The 16,309-nt window shown below is 43.9% G+C and overlaps 1 protein-coding gene across 1 annotated transcript in view; it reads right to left on the bottom strand.

Moving 5' to 3' along the window:
• LOC106590844 (FRAS1-related extracellular matrix protein 2) overlaps positions 1-16,309 on the bottom strand; it is a 244,869-nt gene that overhangs the window by 82,914 nt on the left and 145,646 nt on the right. The gene's annotated exons all lie outside the window — the stretch shown is intronic.

Raw genomic sequence — 16,309 nt, 5'->3', positions numbered from 1 at the left:
GGGGGGAGAGGGGAGAGGGGAGGTAAAGGAGGTGAGGGTGTGGGGGAGGGAGGTGAGTGGGTTGGGGGAGAGTGGAGGGAGAGGAGGGGAAGGGGTGGGGGAGAGAGGAGGGAGAGGAGGTGAGGGGGTGGAGGGAGATTAGGTGAAGGGGTGGGGGAGAGGGGAGGAGGTGTCAGGGGAGGAGGTGAGGGGATGGGGAGAAGTGAGGAGGTGAGGGGGTTGGGGAGAGGAGAGGAGAGGAAAAGAAACAGTTAAGAATGTTACTGCTTGATTTACAAGTTTAATTTGCCTCCTGGATTGTAACCACGTATCTACTGTGATTGGACCTAGGAAAGGTGTGTGTGTGCACGTGTGTGTGAACTGAATTAATTTGGTTTGCTGGTATTTGGATTAACAAGACTTTAAAACGACTTTGTGAAAGTGTCCTTGAACAACGGGCATCAACACACACACACACACACACACACACACACACACACACACACACACACACACACACACACACACACACACACACACACACACACACACACACACACACACACACACACACACACACACACACACACACCTCTCCCTGACAGATGGAACAGCAGAAGGTACTAACATGTACAGTGCCTTCAGAAGGTATTCTTAACCCTTGACTTTTTCCACATTTTGTTGTGTTACAGCCTGAATTTAAAATTGATTAAATTCCGTTCACATAATGTCAAAAGTGAAATTATGTTTTTCAACTCTTGTGTGGCGTTTGGGTCTGTGGGACCCATTTTCAAATTTTACTAAAAGAAAAATGTTATAAAAAAAATATTTTGGCTAATTTTCTGTGAAGAACATCTGAAAGAACAGAAATGTCATTGTGCAACCCCTTACACATTTATATTACATATGTGGTGTTCGGGTCCACTGGACCCGGGTAATACAAGTGTGGAAAAGTGTGTGTGTAGGTGAAAAAAAAAAATTAAACCAAAAGGTTTGCTGTGTGTCAGGACTTCCGCCAAAGTTGGTGCCTCTCCTTGTTCGGGCGACGTTCGGCGGTCGAAGTTGGTGCTTCTCCTTGTTCGGGCGACGTTCGGCGGTCGACGTCACTGGCTTTCTAGCCGCCACCGATCTACGTTTCTTTGCCCATTTGTTTTGTCTTGATTGTACACACCTGGTATCCATTACGTTATAATTTATTCCCTATTTAACCCTCTGGTTCCCACATGGTTTTGTGCATGTTTGTTCATTGTTAAGTGTTCGCTATTTCTGTGAGCTGGAGTATTTTCCCTGCGTGGAATTATTTTGTGGTTTATTCGAGTAAAGTACGTTTTTACTCAGTTCTGTGTCCTGAGCCTGACTCCGTCCTACCCGCTGCACACTGACACTTGACACTGTGTGCCTTCACTCTGTCTTCCTCCTCCCTGGGTCTGCTGTTTCAACATAGCACCAACAACCTGTCTGTCTCCCTGCCTGTCTCCCGCTTTTCTCGCACTCTTTACTCTTTGTACTGTGTGAAACTACACAATGTCTTGCGGGAACCCGGCACAATTTTATTACAATGCATTATTTTGATGTGGGAAAATACTGAATTTTTTACACTCTATCCCAGCCAGGTGCAAATTGGCGGAAGGACACAACAAATAAATAGCTTGCATGTGTGGCTCCTCATTCAATCAGTATGACAAAAACGATCTCTGCTCAGAGGGCTCGGTCCCTTCGTCATCACGACGCCCCGCCGTACCACCACAACTGATCCGCAGACGAAATCCCATCCGCTGTCGGAGCAGACGCTTCTACTTACCACTGTCACAACGTCCACAGAAGGTGGTGCCTCTCCTCGGTCGGGCGGTGCTCGGCGGTAGTCGTCGCCGGCCTACTAGCTGCCACCGATCTGTGTTTCAGTGTCTATTAGTTATGTCTGTTTTTTGATTGCACCTGTTTCGTGTTTGTCATTAGTGGGGGGGTATTTAGTCTGTCTGTGTTTAGTTAGGATTCGTGCGGGATTGTTCTTTGTTACGTGTGGTAGAGGTGGTGTTGGTTTTATGTCGTTGGTTTACTACTTATTGTATAGGCAGTAGGGTTGCCGGGTTGCGCCCCGTCTGCCTTTTGAGCGGAGCTTCTTTTAGTCTTTTGACTGTTGTGCTCCCAGCCGTATATGGATTTTGCCCTTGGATTTATTAAATCACGTTTGTTCCAACGGACCTCAGTCTCCTGCGCTTGACTCACCCTTAAACTCTTCTATCCGCCCGTGACAACCCTGGCCTGCTAACTTTAAACGCTGTGTCTCCCGCGTGCTAGCGTAGCAACGACTACCCCGCAGCTTCCCTGTTTCATCTATCGCTGTACACTGGACCCTATGATCACTTGGCTACATAGCTGATGCCTGCTGGACTGTTCATTTATCACGGTACTCCACTTTGTTTATCTGTCGGTCCTAGCCCCGTCTTAGCTAGCTCTCCCAATCAACACCTGTGATTGCTTTATGCCTCGCTTTATGTCTCCCTCAAATTTCAATATGCCTTGTATACTGTTGTTTAGGATAATTATCATTGTTTAAGTTTACTGCGGAGCCCCTAGTCCCACTGTACATGCCTTAGATACTTCCTTTGTCCCACCTCCCACACATGCGGTGACCTCACCCAGTATAACCAGCACGTCCAGAGGTGCAACACCTCTTATCATCACTCAGTGCCTGGGCTTACCTCCACTGTACCCGCACCCCACCATACCCCTGTCTGCACATTATGCCCTGAATCTATTCTACCACGCCCAGAAATCTGCTCCTTTTATTCTCATCCCCAACGAACTAGATGACCAGTTTTGCTAGCCTTTAGCCGTACCCTCATCCTACTCCTCCTCGGATGATGTTAAGGTTAACCCAGGCCCTGCTTGTCCCCAGGCACTCTTATTTGTTGACTTCTGTAATCGAAAAAGCCTTGGTTTCATGTATGTTAACATCAGAAGCCTCCTCCCTAAGTTTGTTTTACTCACTGCTTTAGCACACTCTGCCAACCCTGATGTCCTTGCCATGTCTGAATCCTGGCTTAGGAAGGCCACCAAATATTCGGAGATTTCCATACCCAACTACAACATTTTCCGTCAAGATAGAACTGCCAAAGGGGGAGGAGTTAGCTTGCAAAGTTCTGTCATACTTTCCAGGTCTATGCCCAAACAGTTCGAGCTTCTAATTTAAAAAATGAATCTCTCCAGAAATAAGTCTCTCACTGTTGTCGCCTGTTATAGACCCCCCTCAGCTCCCAGCTGAGCCCTGGACACCATACGTTAATTGATTGCCCCCCATCTATCTTCAGAGTTTGTTCTGTTAGGTGACCTAAACTGGGATATGCTTAACACCACAGCAGTCCTACAATCTAAGCTAGATGCCCTCAATCTCACATAAATAATCAAGGAAACCACCAGGTACAACCCTAAATCCGTAAGCATGGGCACCCTCATAGATATGATCCTGACCAACTTGCCCTCCAAATACACCTTTGCTGTTATCAATGAGGATCTCAGTGATCACTGCCTCATTGCCTGCATCCGCTATGGGTCTGCGGTCAAACGACCACCCCTCATCACTGTCAAACGCTCCCTAAAACACTTCAGCGAGCAGGTCTTTCTGGTTGTTCTTTAAAAGTAATTTCCTCACCATCTTAAATAAGCATCTGTAGAACTAAGAACAGATATAGCCCTTGGTTCACTCCAGACCTGACTGCCCTCGACCAGCACAGAAACATCCTGTGGCAGATTGCACTAGCATCGAATAGTCCTCGCGATATGCAACTGTTCAGGGATGTCAGGAACCAATACACACAGTCAGTGAGGAAAGCAAAGGCTAGCTTTTTCAAACAGAAATTTGCATCCTGTAGCTCCACTCCAAATAGTTTTGGGACACTGTAAAGTCCATGGAGAACAAGAGCACCTCCTCCCAGCTGCCCACTGCACTGAGACTAGGTAACACGGTCACCACCGATAAATCCATGATAATCGAAAATTTCAATAAGCATTTCTCTACGGCTGGCCATACTTTCCTCCTGGCTACGCCAACCCCGGCCAACAGCTCCGCACACCCTGCAGCTACTTGCCTGAGCCTCCCCAGCTTCTCCTGCACCCAAATCCAGATAGCAGATGTTCTGAAAGAGCTGCAAAACCTGGACCCGTACAAATCAGCTGGGCTTGACGATCTGGACCGTCTCTTTCAAAAATTATCCGCCGCCATTGTTGCAACCCCTATTACCAGTCTGTTCAACCTCTCTTTCGTATCGTCCGAGATCACTAAAGATTGGAAAGCTGCCGCGGTCATCCCCCTCTTCAAAGGGGGTGATGCTCTAGACCCAAACTGTTATAGACCTACATCCATCCTGCCCTGCCTTTCTAAAGTCTTCGAAAGCCAAGTTAACAAACAGATCACTGACCATTTCAAATCCCACCGTACCTTCTCCGCTGTGCAATCCGGTTTCCGAGCTGGTCATGGGTGCACCTCAGCCACGCTCAAGGTACTAAACGACATCATAACAGCCATCGATAAAAGACAGTACTGTGCAGCCGTCTTCATCAACCTGGCCAATGCTTTTGACTCTGTCAATCACTGTAATCTTATCGGCAGACTCAACAGCCTTGGTTTCTCAAATGACTGCCTCGCCTGGTTCACCAACTAATTCGCAGACAGAGTTCAGTGTGTCAAATTGGAAGGCCTGTTGTCCAGACCTCTGGCAGTCTCTATGGGGGTACCACAGGTTTCAATTCTTGGGCCGACTCTTTTCTCTGTGTATTTCAACGATGTCACTCTTGCTGCAGGTGATTCCCTGATCCACCTCTACGCAGACGACACCATTCTGTACACATCTAGCCTCTCTTTGGACACTGTGTTAACAAACCTCCAAACGAGCTTCAATGCCATACAACACTCCTTCCGTGGCCTCCAACTGCTCTTAAACGCTAGTAAAACCAAATGCATGCTTTTCAACCGTTCGCTGCCCGCACCCGGCTGCCCGACTAGCATCACTACTCTGGACGGTTCTGACCAAGAATACGTAGACAACTACAAATACCTAGGTGTCTGGCTAGACTGTAACCTCTCCTTCTAGACTGATTTCAAACATCTCTAATCCAAAATCAAATCTAGAATCGGCCATCTATTTCGCAACAAAGCCTCCTTCACTCACGCCGCCAAACTTACCCTAGTAAAACTGACTATCCTACCGATCCTTGACTTCGGTGATGTCATCTACAAAATAGCTTCCAATACTCTACTCAGCAAATTGGATGTAGTCTATCACAGTGCCATCCGTTTTGTTACCAAAGCGCCTTATACCACCCACCACTGCGACCTGTATGCTCTAGTCGGCTGGCCCTCGCTACACATTCGTCGCCAGACCCACTGGCTCCAGGTCATCTATAAGTCTATGCTAGGTAAAGCTCCGCCTTATCTCAGCTCACTGGTCACCATAGCAACTCCCACCCGTAGTACGTGCTCCAGCAGGTATAGCTCACTGGTCATCCCCAAAGCCAACACCTCCTTTGGCCGCCTTTCCTTCCAGTTCTCTGCTGCCAGTGACTGGAACGAATTGCAAAAATCGCTGAAGCTGGAAACGTACATTTCCTTCACTAACTTTAAACATCAGCTATCTGAGCAGCTAACCGATCGCTGCAGCTGTACATAGTTCATCTGTAAATAGCCCACTCAATCTACCTACCTCATCCCCATATTGTTTTAATTTTCTTTTTTGCTCTTTTGCACACCAGTATCACTACTTACACACCATCATATGCTCATCATCATCTGCTCATCTATCACTCCAGTGTTAATCTGCTAAATTGTAATTACTTTGCTAATATGGCCTATTTATTGCCTTATCTCCTCATGCCATTTGCACACAATGTATATAGACTTTCTTTTTTTTCTATAACTCTGTGTTGTTGTTTCTGTTGAACTGCTTTGCAGGTCGCAGTTGTAAATGAGAACTTGTTCTCAACTAGCCTACCTGCTTAAATAAAGGTGAAATAAAATAAAAAAATAAAACAAACGAGATACCAGACCAGCTCGGCGGCAGAGAGACAAGCTAGCTGCAATCAGGTCAGTGTGGAACAAGTGGGTGGACTGCCCTGGGCCCAACGTTACTGTTGATGAGCAGCTTATGCCATTTAGGGGCCGCTGCTCCTTCAGGCAGTACATACCGTCTAAACCTTCAAATTATGGAAAGAAGATCTTGCCAGCCTGTGATGCTGCTTCATCATATGCGTGGAACTTGCAAGTGTATATGGGGAAGCCAGATGGAGGAGCCCCTGAGAAGAACCAAGGGATGTGGGTTGTCCTGGACGTGATACAGGGACTCCATGGCAACAACATCACATGCAAAACTTTTTTACTTCGCCCAAGCTTGGACAGGAGCTCCTCAAGAGGAAGCTCACGATGGTAGAAACAGTACGAAAAAACAAGCCAGGGCTCCCACCTCAGCTGTTGAATACACAGAACAGGCCTTTCAATTCCTCTAAGTTTGTGTTCACGGCTGAAACATCCCTAGTGTCCTATGTGCCAAAGAAAGACAAAAATGTGGTACTCATGAGTACGCTGCATAGGGATGGGAGAATCTGTGGCCAGGAACATCAAAAACCACAAATCATAATGGATTACAATGCCACAAAAGGAGGGGTGGACAACAGACAAGCTGGTGACTGGCTACAGCTGCAAAAGAAGAACCCTACGCTGGCCACTTGTGATATTATCCAACATCTTGGACATCTCTGCATTCAACACGTTTGTCATCTGGACGGCGTTGAACCCAGATTGGAACAGAGGGAAGCTCCAGAGGAGACGGCTCTTTCTCAAGGAGCTGGGCAAGGCATTGGTAAGACCTCAAATCCAGAGGAGGCAACATCTCCCAAGGAACCCAGCATCTGCAACCATCGTGAGGAGGATTCAGGAGGAGGATGCTGCTGCCCCATCAGCCCCGAACCCACAGAACCAACAACTCTAATACCGGAAGTAAGTGTGAGTGAAGATGTTGCATTTGTGTGTGTGTGTGTGTGTGTGTGTCTGACTCTCCTACCTTGGCCTGCTGTAACAATATATGTAAATGAGTGAGATGTTAGTAAAATTCCTGAACTAAGTTATTTTCATCATTCTAGATTGCAGCCGGTAGCAACAAGAAGCGCTGCGATGTGTGTGTGAATCCAAGAAGGACAGGACACGGTACACAAGCATCAAGTGCAAGAAATACATTTGCAACACACACACAGTACTAACTTTGTCCCTCATGTGGTGTGTAGACCTGCCTTAATTTGTGTTCAATGGTGCTCATTTGTCATTTTGATAGAATACTATATGTAAAATTTGTCCAATTTGTTCAAAGCAATAAACATCAATAATGATGCATTGTATCATTTATATTTGTTCAAGATCAACATGATTTATTTTAAATTAAACAAATTGTTTATTCCACCCGTGTCTTGACTATAATTGATTTTTGTTTCCAAAAATCACATTTTATATTAAAAAAACGAATAGCGCTTTCAAATGTGATCTAGCAGGTAAATGGCAAATATTAATCATGTATTCTCTCTATATTAACCATGTATACTGTCTATATTAACCAAGCTGTCTATATTAACCATGTATACTGTCTATATTAACCATGCTGTCTATATTAACCATGTATACTGTCTATATTAACCATGCTGTCTATATTAACCATGGATACTGTCTATATTAACCATGCTGTCTATATTAACGATGCTGTCTATATTAACCATGCTGTCTATATTAACCATGTATACTGTCTATATTAACCATGCTGTCTATATTAACCATGTATACTGTCTATATTAACCATGTTGTCTATATTAACCATGTATACTGTCTATATTAACCATGTATACTGTCTATATTAACCATGTATACTGTCTATATTAACCATGCTGTCTATATTAACCATGTATACTGTCTATATTAACCATGCTGTCTATATTAACCATGTATACTGTCTATATTAACCATGCTATCTATATTAACCATGCTGTCTATATTAACCATGCTGTCTATATTAACCATGTATACTGTCTATATTAACCATGTTGTCTATATTAACCATGTATACTGTCTATATTAACCATGCTGTCTATATTAACCATGTATACTGTCTATATTAACCATGTTGTCTATATTAACCATGTATACTGTCTATATTAACCATGCTGTCTATATTAACCATATATACTGTCTATATTAACCATGCTGTCTATATTAACCATGTATACTGTCTATATTAACCATGCTGTCTATATTAACCATGTATACTGTCTATATTAACCATGTATACTGTCTATATTAACCATGCTGTCTATATTAACCATGTATACTGTCTATATTAACCATGCTGTCTATATTAACCATGCTGTCTATATTAACCATGTATACTGTCTATATTAACCATGTTGTCTATTTTAACCATGTATACTGTCTATATTAACCATGCTGTCTATATTAACCATGTATACTGTCTATATTAACCATGCTGTCTATATTAACCATGTATACTGTCTATATTAACCATGCTGTCTATATTAACCATGTATACTGTCTATATTAACCATGTTGTCTATTTTAACCATGTATACTGTCTATATTAACCATGCTGTCTATATTAACCATGTATACTGTCTATATTAACCATGCTGTCTATATTAACCATGTATACTGTCTATATTAACCATATATACTGTCTATATTAACCATGCTGTCTATAATAACCATGTATACTGTCTATATTAACCATGTATACTGTCTATATTAACCATGCTGTCTATATTAACCATGTATACTGTCTATATTAACCATGCTGTCTATATTAACCATGCTGTCTATATTAACCATGCTGTCTATATTAACCATGTATACTGTCTATATTAACCATGCTGTCTATATTAACCATGTATACTGTCTATATTAACCATGCTGTCTATATTAACCATGTATACTGTCTATATTAACCATGCTGTCTATATTAACCATGTATACTGTCTATATTAACCATGCTGTCTATATTAACCATGTATACTGTCTATATTAACCATGCTGTCTATATTAACCATGTATACTGTCTATATTAACCATGTATACTGTCTATATTAACCATGTATACTGTCTATATTAACCATGTATACTGTCTATAATAACCATGTATACTGTCTATATTAACCATGTATACTGTCTATAATAACCATGTATACTGTCTATATTAACCATGTATACTGTCTATATTGCTTGTAATTGATATAAGTCAACATCTAAGTATTTAGTATTTCTACGTAAATTGTTATGGCTGTATTGTTGTAAAACCCAATAATGTTGTGGGTCTGTCAGACCCGAGAACATTGGGGTGAATAACAAAAACATGAACTTCACACAGGGATTATATTTGTTAATACATTAATGAAAACAAAATGAAAAGCTGAAATGTCTTGATTCAATAAGTATTCAACCGCGTTGTTATGGCAATCCTAAAAAAAGTTCAGTAGTACACATGTGCTTAACAAGTCACATGACAAATTACATGAACTCACTCTGTGTGCAATAATAGTGTTCAACATGATTTTTGAATGACACTCTCATCTCTGTACCCCCACACCTACAATAAACACACATAAAGTCAAACAGTGAGTTTCAAACACAGATTCAAGCAAAGACCAGGGAGGTTTTCCAATGCCTCGCAAAGAAAGGCACATATTGGTAAAAAATAAATAAAAGCAGATATTGAATATCCCTTTGAGGATGGGGAAGTAATTCATTACACTTTGGATGGTGTATCAATACACCCAGTCACTACAAAGATACAGGCGTCCTTTCTGACTCAGTTGCCAGAGAGAAGGGAAACTGCTCAGGGATTTCACCATGAGGCCAATGGTGACTTTAAAACAGTTAGAGTTTAATGACTGCGACAGGATAAAACTGAGGATGGCTCAACATCATTGTAATTACTTCACAATACTAACCTAATTGACAGAGTGAAAAGAAAGAAGCCTGTACAGAATACAAATTTTCCAAAACATGCCTCCTGTTTGCAATAAGGCACTAAAGTATTAATGCAAAAAATGTGGCAAAGCAATTCACTTTTTGTCCTGAATACAAAGTGTAATGTTTGGGTCAAATCCAATACAACACTATACTGAGTACTACTTGATATATTTTCAAGCATATTAGTGGCTGCATCATGTTATGAGTATGCTTGTAATCGTTAACAACTGGGGAGTTTTTCAGGATAAAAAAGAAACAGAATGGAGCTAAGCACAGACAAAATCCTAGAGGAAAAGGTGGTTCAGTCTGCTTTCCACCAGACACTGGGAGATTAATTCACCTTTCAGCAGGACAATAACCTAAAACACAAGGCCAAACCTACACTGGAGTTGCTTACCAAGAAGACAGTGAACGTTCCTGAGTGGCCAAATTACAGTTTTGACTTAAATCTGCTTGAAAATCTAAGACAAGAGCCCAAAAATGGTGGTCTAGCAATAATCAACAACCAATTTGACAGAACTTGAAGAATTAAAAAAATAATAACAGGCAAATTTTGCACAATCCATGTGTGCAAAGCTCATAGAGACTTACCCAGAATTACCGGGCAAAAAACTAACAGCTGTAATTGCTGTGTGTCAACAAAGTTTTGACTCAGTGGTGTGAACACTAATGTAAATTAGATTTTTCTGTGTTTAACTTTCAATAGATTTGCAAACATTTCTAAGAACATGTTTTCACTTCGTAATTATGGGGTATGTGTGTCGATGGGTGAGACAAATACAGAACTCACTCAAGGGTGTTTTCTTTATTTTTACTATTTTCTACATTGTAGAATAATAGTGAAGACATCAAAACTATGGAATAACACATATGGAATCATGTAGTAACCCAAAAAGTGTTAAACAAATCAAAATATATTTTAGATTTTAGATTCTTCAAAGTAGCCACCCTTTGCCTTGATGACAGTTTTGCACACCCTTGGCATTCTCTCAACCAGCTTCATCTGCAATGCTTTTCCAAACAGTCTTGAAGGAATTCCCACATATGCTGAGCCCTTGTTGGCTGCTTTTCCTTCACTCTGCGGTCCAACTCATCCCAAACCATCTCAATTGGATTGAGGTCAAGTGATTGTGGAGGCCAGGTCATCTGATGCAGCACTCCATCACTCTCTGTCACGTCCTGACCAGTAGAGGGTGTAGTTGGGTCAGGACGTGGCAGAAGGGAGTGTGAGTGTTTTATTGTTTCATTGATTTTTGGCCGTGTGACTTCCAATCAGGCACAGCTGTAGAGGGTTGTGGTTGATTGGGAGTCACACATAAGTTGCCTACGTTTCCTTTGTGTGGTGTGGGTAATTGTGCTTGTCAATGTGGTTGCACCTGACAGGACTGTGTTGGCTGTCAGTTTCCTTGTTTTGTTTGTTATAGTGTTCTTTCTAATTAAATTGAAAGATGAATACTAACTCCGCTGCATTTTGGTCCATTCCTGAAGGCAGCCCTTACAGAATTACCCACCAACAACGGACCAAGCAGCAGAGGAAGGAGCAGCACAAGGAGAGGCACCAGGAGAAAGGCTATCTGGAGTCATGGACTTGGGAGGAAATCCTGGACGGGAAAGGACCATGGACTCAAGCTGGGGATTATCGCCGCCCACAGTGGGAGATCGAGGCGGCGAGAGCTGAGAGGCGCTGGTATGAGGAGAGGGAGCGCAACGGACACGGGAGGCAGCCCCACAATTTTTTTGGGGGGGGGCACACGGGGAGATTGGCGGAGTCAGGTGGTAGACCTAAGCCAACTCCCCGTGCTTACCGGAAGCAGCGTGGTACTGGTAAGACACCGTGTTATGCTGTGGAGCGCACGGTGTCCCCAGTGCACGTTCAAAGCCCGGTGCGCTACATACCAGCCCCCCGCAAGTGCCATGCGAGTGCAGGCATCGAGCCGGAAGGGGTGATGCCAACCCTACAATCAAGACCGCCAGCGCGCCATTTCGGTCCGGTGTTTCCCGCCAGACGCACTAGCATGGAGGTGCGTGTCTCCGGGCTGGCACGTCCTATACCAGCCCCACGCATCAGGAGTCTAGTGTGTCAACCCAGCCTCGCCAGTCAACAGTCACCAGAGCTGCCCGCCAGTCAACAGTCGCCAGAGCTGCCCGCCAGTCAACAGTCGCCAGAGCTGCCCGCCAGTCAACAGTCGTCAGAGCTGCCCGCCAGTCAACAGTCATCAGAGCTGCCCGCCAGTCAACAGTCGTCAGAGCTGCCCGCCAGTCAACAGTCGTCAGAGCTGCCCGCCAGTCAACAGTCGTCAGAGCTGCCCGCCAGTCAACAGTCGCCAGAGAGGTCAGACTGCGCTGAACTGCCGGAGTGGCCAGACTGCGCTGAACTGCCAGAGTGGCCAGACTGCGCTGAACTGCCAGAGTGGCCAGACTGCGCTGAACTGCCAGAGTGGCCAGACTGCGCTGAACTGCCAGAGTGGCCAGACTGCGCTGAACTGCCAGAGTGGCCAGACTGCGCTGAACTGCCAGAGTGGCCAGACTGCCCTGAACTGCCAGAGGTGCCCGCCTGCCCGGATCTGCCAGGGTGCCCTGCCTGCCCTCCGGCCCAGCCCGAGGGGCCCTCCTGCTCTCCGGCCCAGCCCGAGGGGCCCTCCTGCTCTCCGGCCCAGCCCGAGGGGCCCTCCTGCCCTCCGGCCCAGCCCGAGGGGCCCTCCTGCCCTCCGGCCCAGCCCGAGGGGCCCTCCTGCCCTCCGGCCCAGCCCGAGGGGCCCTCCTGCCCTCCGGCCCAGCCCGAGGGGCCCTCTTGCCCTCCGGCCCAGCCCGAAGGGCCCTACTGCCCTCCGGCCAAGCCCGAGTGGCTCTCCAGTCCTCCGGTCCAGCCCGAGTGGTCTGTCTGCCAGGGTCAGCCCGAGTGGCCCGTCTGCCCGGCGCAGCTATCGGCGCCACCAAAGTCGGCGACGCAGAAGGTGGAGCGAGGTCCACGTCCTGCACCTGAGCCACCTCCAGGATAGGTGGGTTGGGGAGGGAGGGTGTAGCACAGTGCCGTCGGTGACGGCAGCCACCCTCCCTTCCCTCCCTTATTGTTTAGGTGTTCCTTTTTGTTGGGGATTTTCTTGTGTTTTCCTTTTTTAGGTGCATCCCGGGGTCTGCACCTTGAGGGGGGGGTACTGTCACGTCTTGACCAGTAGAGGGTGTAGTTGGGTCAGGACGTGGCAGAAGGGAGTGTGAGTGTTTTATTGTTTCATTGATTTTTTGCCGTGTGACTTCCAATCAGGCACAGCTGTAGAGGGTTGTGGTTGATTGGGAGTCACACATAAGTTGCCTACGTTTCCTTTGTGTGGTGTGGGTAATTGTGCTTGTCAATGTGGTTGCACCTGACAGGACTGTGTTGGCTGTCAGTTTCCTTGTTTTGTTTGTTATAGTGTTCTTTCTAATTAAATTGAAAGATGAATACTAACTCCGCTGCATTTTGGTCCATTCCTGAAGGCAGCCCTTACACTCTCCTTCTTGGTCAAATATCCCTTAAACAGCCCGGAGGTGTGCTGGGTCATTGTCCTGTTGAAAAACAAATGATAGTCCCACTAAGCGCAAACCAGATGGGATGGCGTATCGCTGCAGAATGCTGTTGTAGCCATGCTGGTTAAGTGTGCCTTGAATTCTAAAAAGATCAGACAATGTCACAAGCAAAGCACCCCCCACAACATCACACCTCCTCCTCCATGCTTCACGGTGGGAACGACACATGCCGAGATGTGTTCATCTACTCTGCATCTCACAAAGACATGGAACCAAAAATATCAAATCTGGACTCAGCAGACCAAAGGACAGATTTCCACTGGTCTAATGTCCATTGCTTGTGTTTCTTGGCCCAAGCAAGTCTCTTCTTCTTATTGGTATCGTTTAGTAGTGGTTTCTTTGCAGCAATTCAACCATGAAGGCCTGATTCACGCAGTCTCTTCTGAACAGTGGATGTTGAGATGTGTCTGTTACTTGAACTCTGTGAAGCATTTATTTTGGCTGCAATCTGAGGTGCAGTTAACTCTATTATCCTCTGCAGCAGAGGTAACTCTGGGTCTTCCGTTCCTGTGGTGGTCCTCATTAGAGCCAATTTCAAAGTTTTTGAAATTTTCCGCATTGACTGAACTTCATGTCTTAAAGTAATGATGGAGTGTCATTTCTCTTTGCTTATTTGAGCTGTTCTTCCCATAATATGGACTTGGTCTTTTACCAAATAGGGCTATCTTCTGTATACCACCCCTACCTTGTCACAACACAAGTGATTGGCTCAAATGCATTAACCTCTAGGGGCTAGGGGGCAGTATTTTCACGGCCGGATGAAAAACGTACCCAATTTAAACAGGTTACTACTCTGGGCCAGAAAATAGAATATGCATATTATTAGTAGATTTGAATAGGAAACACTCTGAAGTTTCTAACACTGTTTGAATGGTGTCTGTGAGTATAACAGAACTCATATGGCAGGCAAAAAAACTTAGAAAAATTGAATCAGGAAGTGGGAGAAATTAGAAATGTAGTTTTTGTTTTGAATCCCTTGAAAAACTACAGTGACATAGGATTTACGTTGCACCTCCTAACTCTTCCATTGGCTGTCAACAATCTTTAGGAACTGGTTTCAACCGTCAGCTGTTACCGGGCAGATCATTTTGGCTCAGTCAATCATTGGCCAGTCTGAGGAGAGGTGTCTTATGATGCGCGTTCACGTGACTTCATCGTTTTTTAAATTTTTTCTTCTGGGATGAATACGTATTGCCCGGTTGTAAAATTATTGCAATTTTACGTTAAAAAATACCCTAAAGGATTGATTGTAAACATCGTTTGACGTGTTTCTACAAACGGTAATGGAACTTTGAACATTTCATCTATGGATTTGCGTCCACGCCACATGGCATTGTAAAGTGTTCTGGATGGGTCAACAAAACAGACGTATTTGGACATAAATGATGGACTTTGCAGAACAAATGAACATTTCTTGTGGAAGTGGGTGCCCATCCGAGTGCATTCCGCCGAAGATCAGCAAAGGTAAGTAAATATTTCGAACATATTGTTAGAGATTTGTCGACGCCGTGGTTGTAGGCTAACTGTGTAGCTTAGCATTGAAGGCTAAGTTCTGTACTCAGAATATTGAACAATGTGCTTTTTCCGTAACGTTATTTTTTAAATCTGACAAAGTGGTTGCATAAAGGAGTAGATTATCTCTAATTCTTTAAATAATTGTTATACATTTTTTCAACGTTTATGAGTTCTTCTGTAAATTAAATGTGCCTATTCACCGGAGGTTATGGGGAGAAAACATTTTCTGAACGTCACGCGCCAATGTAAAAATGGGGTTTTTGGATATAAATATAAACTTGATCGAACAAAAAAATGCATGTATTGTCTAACATGATGTCCTAGGAGTGTCATCTGATGAAGATTGTCAAAGGTTAGTGCTTCATTTTAGCTGTATATCTGGTTTTGTGATGGCTATCGTGCTTGGGAAAATAGCTTTTTTTTTTGCTGAGGTGCTATGCTAAAATAATCAAATGTTTTGCTTTCACCGTAAAGCCTTTTTGAAATCGGACAATGTGATTGGATTAACGAGTGGAGTATCTTTAAAATGCCGTATAATACTTGAATTTTAATTTTGAGATTATTTTGTTTTGAATATCGCGCCGTGCTATCTCACTGGTTGTTGTCCAACCAATCCCGTTATCGGGATTGTATCCTCATCAAGAAGAGAAGAAATTCCACAAATTAATTTTTAACAAGGCACATCTGTTAATTTATATTCATTCCAGGTGACTACCTCATGAAGCTGGTTTAGAGAATGCCAAGAGTGTGCAAAGTTGTCATCAAGGAAAAGGGTGGCTACTTTGAAGAATCAAAAATCAAAAATATATTTTGATTTGTTTAACACTTTTTTGGTTACTACATGATTCCATATGTGTTATTTCATAGTTTTGATGTATTCTCTATTATTCTACAATGTGTAGAAAATTGTAAAAATAAAGAAAAACCCTTGAATGAGTAGGTGGGTCCAAACTTTTGACTGGTACCGTATATTTTTTATCCATTTTGAATTCAGGCTGTAGCACAACAAAATGTGGAATAAGTCAAGGGGTATGAATACTTTTGGAACGAACTGTGTGGATGGTGGATGGATGTGAGCCGCGAGCTCCGAGGGTCGTGTGTTCAATCCCAGTACTAGGCACTCATGTTAGATTGCTTTGTGGTAAACTCTATTCCAACCCCTAACTGAACCATTAAGAATTAATATTTAACCTTAACCCCTAACTGAACCATTCAGAATTAATATTTAACCTCAAC

Source organism: Salmo salar, chromosome 11 (assembly GCF_965601325.2).
Source record: "Salmo salar chromosome 11, fSalSal1, whole genome shotgun sequence".
NCBI lineage: Eukaryota > Metazoa > Chordata > Actinopteri > Salmoniformes > Salmonidae > Salmo > Salmo salar.
Note: the sequence above shows the minus strand (reverse complement) of the source record. Positions and strands in the feature narration are given on the sequence as shown.